The sequence below is a fragment of the Hakea prostrata genome, chromosome 3, assembly GCF_041222555.1.
Source record: "Hakea prostrata isolate BN-2017 chromosome 3, UWA_Hpros_2, whole genome shotgun sequence".
Classification (NCBI taxonomy): Eukaryota; Viridiplantae; Streptophyta; class Magnoliopsida; order Proteales; family Proteaceae; genus Hakea; species Hakea prostrata.
Genome location: NC_142602.1, coordinates 33,759,861 through 33,764,533, shown reverse-complemented (window position 1 = coordinate 33,764,533; position 4,673 = coordinate 33,759,861).

Here is a 4,673-nt window from a genome sequence, read left to right as displayed (position 1 = left end):
TAAAAGGTTAGTATTCAATTCGTTTTCTTCTTTAATTCATTCTTTCTTCTACTTCTCTATCGATATTTCGATAATGAGAAGGGTATTACACGGCTGTAATGACCTCTTCTCTAATTCTTTTAGCCCTAGCAATTCACTCTATGTTCTTGAAGCCATATGGCGATGATTCTTGAATTTGATTCCACCAACAATCTTGATGATACTTTCCCGAATTTTCTACCTATCTTTATGATTGTGGGGAAGGTCCCATACTATTACCATGACCTTCCCTTTGTGTCCTCATGATTGAGGAGTTGATCCTTGTTTTTCCTTGGACCAATTGGCAACCCTTCTATTTTCTATTAATTCATTGGATCCTCCCCAAGACTTTCTTTTATTATGATTTCTTTATTCTTTATTCCCTAGGGTGAATCTTTATTCTCCCTAGTCTTCCCATGGGATATTAGGATTTCTTTCCTTTGAATTTATTTACATTCTTTTCTCTCATTGGTACACCCTTCCTATTTCCATTCTTGATTTTGAAATATTAATGAGATGTTCCTTTATCTATCTTGGGTTGTTTTTTTGTGAGAGTTTATTATGGGTAACTCTCATGGGAGGTAACCAACTCTTATGAGAGGTAACCATATCTGAGACCCCGATGTTCTTTATCTGTTGGAAACTTCCCAACACCTTTTCAGATTGTGCATTCTTTGTTTCTCTTTTCCTAGGGTGAATCTTGATTACCCCTAGCCTTTCCATGAGAGCCATCGGCTTTGTTCTGAATCTGCGCACCGAAGAGGGGTGAATTAGTTGAAATACCTAATGAACTCCTCTGCTCAATCCAAATATATTTCCCGAAACTAGACTTTGTAATGGACTTTCAGGAGAAAACCCCACTCAATTTGACCCCATATAACCTTTCAAATCCCTGTCCGAAGTTGCTGAACTATGTCTGTCAAATCCTGCTTGCGCATCAAAGAATATGAGCTTAGTTGGTGGACCTAATGAACTCAAATTCTTGATCTGAAAGTATTTCTGGAAACTAGACTTCTTTATTGACTTGTGGAAGAAAACCTCACTCAATTTGACCCTGTATAGCCCTCCGAATCCCTATTTGAACCTTGCTGTTTTGCTTGGTAGACTGATTGGTCTACTGGACCACTCGACCAAAGGGTTTGCCAAATCCGAGAATTTGTAATTTTTAGGGTTTTTCACTTCTATTTAAACCCTACTTCGAGTTTCTTAGTTACGGCAGCCTCCTAAACACTTTTTGAACGTGAGAAGACCTCTCCGAAACTCTCTCGCGGTGATTTCAAAGATTCCTCTCAGACCGAAGCCTCTCTTCTTTGTTCTTACAATTCAAGGTTAGTATCTCTTCTGAAATTCTAATTATTTTTTCTTTGATCTTGTTCTTGATTGAGACTGGAAGTTGATGCTGCATCCTTGCAACCATCCCTTCGTGATCTCCTTCGCTTTCTTTGAGATCTATGATCATCATCATGATCTCAACCCTAGCCAAAGATTTTCTTGAAACCCTAACCCTTGTATCATCCTTCTGGAAAATCTTGGTAACCTCCCATGCGAGGGAAACCTCGTGGGCAATGTTTCTATTAACCTAAATTAGGTTTCCTATGATTTTCTTGTTGCTTTTGGCCAATTATTTAATTTTCTTTCATTCTGTGATCTCAACCTTTTTATGGGAACCATAAGGTTGAAACCCTAATTTCTTGGGTCAAATAAAAACCCATATTTTGACCATGACTTGATGATTTTATCTTCCCATATGATTCTAATACATCCTAGGAAGTTCCCCTTCGACTTTCGGATCAATCCGACTTCAAACGAAGAAGTTATGGCCAAAACAGTTTTCACTATTCAGTATCGACTTGCTTGGTCGATCAGGCACCTACCAAGCACTCGACCAAAGGAGTCGTAGGCTTCGTTTTTCGCCCGAATTGATTCGTTTGCTCTCTGATCTTTTAGGCATCTTTCCTAATATTGTATCTATGATTGTTAGGAGTCTATTTGCTAAGTTTGGAGTTGCTCTCTTTGATTTTTGGATCATATTCTTCGATAATCAAGTAAGGACAGTTAATTCCTTAACTACATAGATTGCTTGTTCTCTGGTTTCTACTTTGTGAAACTATGAGATTACTTACTGTTATTATAATTTAATTCTGATCTCTTACTCGAGATCAGTAGCACTTGTTTATATTATCTTTTTCATTTTTCATGTTATATGAATTACCTATTATTGCCTAATCTGATTTTGCTTTTACATTCTCTTGTATATGATGAACTCGTTGGTTGTATATGTTATGATTGATCCGAGAATGTGTTTGCTTAAGTTTGGTTTGGGATTGGGAAGTGTCCTTTTGACACTTCTGTCCTTGGACATCGGAGGGAATAGTATGGGATGTTCTCCGAAGATGCCCATCGACGCTTCCCGAATCAATGGTTGTCATACCTAGGGCTGTCTAGCAGTGTTTGGCTAGGATATACCCCCGTTATATCAGACCCGAATCGGAAGGGTATTGAGACCGAACGACCCGTGGTAGCAATGGGGATTCGTGGGCGCTCAAGACTGGTAACCAATCCGTGAGAGGACATGGATCACATTGTGGATACTCGAAAGAGGCCATTTATTGGAGGGTTGCATATGGCTAGACTTGGGCTCATGGGCTCTCAAGACCGGTAACCAACCCGTGAGAGGACATGAGAGCTTCCCGCTTACCATATGTGGATAACCAATAGGGTTGATGAGTCCATAGTCCGAGTTGGTCGGTGCCATAGGATACGCCGACTCTAGTGCGAAGGATACCGGAAAGGATCGTCGGGGACGAGGAATGGACGTATCTAGAACCGAGTTGATATAATCGACTAGATGAATTGCATTGGGCTAGGCTTTTCCCCGACATGCACCAGTACTTATCCCAAATGGTTGTGAGAGAGTGTGTTGACTAAATCCCCTACCATGGTTTGATGAGGACTTTACCCAATTACCCGGCAGACCCAAGATGCCAGGATGGCCGAGGGGGAGTGACCGACCTACCCAAAGTACGGTGCTATGACTTAAAGCTTGTCTACCATAGAGACCAAGCATACCTAGAGTTTAGATGCATACATACATTATCCTGCTCCATATTGTATTGCATCTTGTTATGTTTTATCGCATGTTATTTATGTTGTTATGGATTAACTTGCCTTACTAAGTTTCTTTCGAAACTCATTCCTTTTTGTACAATCTGTTGTTAGACTTCTCTACAGAGTTCGGATTTCTTTGACGGTCCATATAAGGAAGCGCAAAGTGAAGAAGATGAAGACTGAAAGAGAAGAAGAGCCGATCGAAGATGTGGAATAGTTTTCTCTTCATTCTTCTAGACGTATCTTTTACTTTACTTGTATTAGCTTAGAGCTTTACTTAGATTTTGATCTACCTTCCGCATGTTTGTAGGGTATATTTCCGCTATACTCTACAGCTTGTCTTTTGATTTGGTATCTTGTTATTCCGCACTCGATATTCTATAGTGATCCTTTTGAGATCCTTTCTTGACTTTTATTATAAATTACTTGAACATTATGATTTGTTCTTGCTTTTGATTATGTTATTGTGCGAAATGGATATGATCGTTCCTAAACTTGATCTTTAGGGCCGTGGATCACACTCTCGGGTATGCTAGTTAGGGTACCGGCTGGGGGGATGTGACATTATATATTACCGCCAACAATTAAAGAAGAAGATTAGAGATAACCGGAATCAAATCTAATTTAAAAAATCCATTGTCAAGAATGTAGTGACCCCATATGGCCCCTTTAAATAACAAATCCAAAGCACCGTTGGAAAAATGAAAGAATATCCAAAACTTAAAATTGCTGAAATCGAAACTAAATTATGCATTATGTCCGGTGCATAGAATACATCATGGAGGATCAACTTGCGGCCTGCTCATAAGCTAAGTTGGATTGCTCCAATGCCTTGAACATCAATGTTGGCGCCATTTTCCATGTCGATCCTATGCATTCCCAATGACACTTTGCGATAATTTATGAAACCGCCTCTTTCCCCGTGTGACGCTCCTGGTTGCTCCTATATCAACAATCCAATATGATTGTGTTAAGGCAACCAAAACTCCATATCAATTTTATTTAATTGACAGGGGGAAAGATCCTTACCTGGATTCGCTTTCCTAAATAATGAAGTATACGCAGCGGAAGTAAGTCTAGATCCACGTTCTCGCTCCACCACCAAATCTCTACCGGGGTGATTCCACAATCACTAGGATAGGGAATAATTTTCGCAACCCAAATGCCGTGTGGAAAGGATGGGATAGTGATCTAAAGCAAAGGAAGTAAACCTCCAATGGGTTTATCCTTCCTGCGTTTCTTGGAGAAAAGGAGAGAGAGAGATGGAAGCCGCCATTTTCTGGAAAAACTCTCGTACGAATGAATCACACACTTACTCACTAATGTGGTGGTTACAAATATATAACCTATATTCTGTAACCGCCCTAATTGTGAGTTTCTAGATTTGCCCTTGGGCATTTAATTTATTAATTATATTAATAAATTCCAACAGCTCCCACTTGCACAGGCAAGTGTTAATCTTTCAATGTGTCTCGTACACACATGTATATCCCGATATACACATTCAGTCTCTTTGCTATGTATCCTAGATACATAGACCTCTTGTG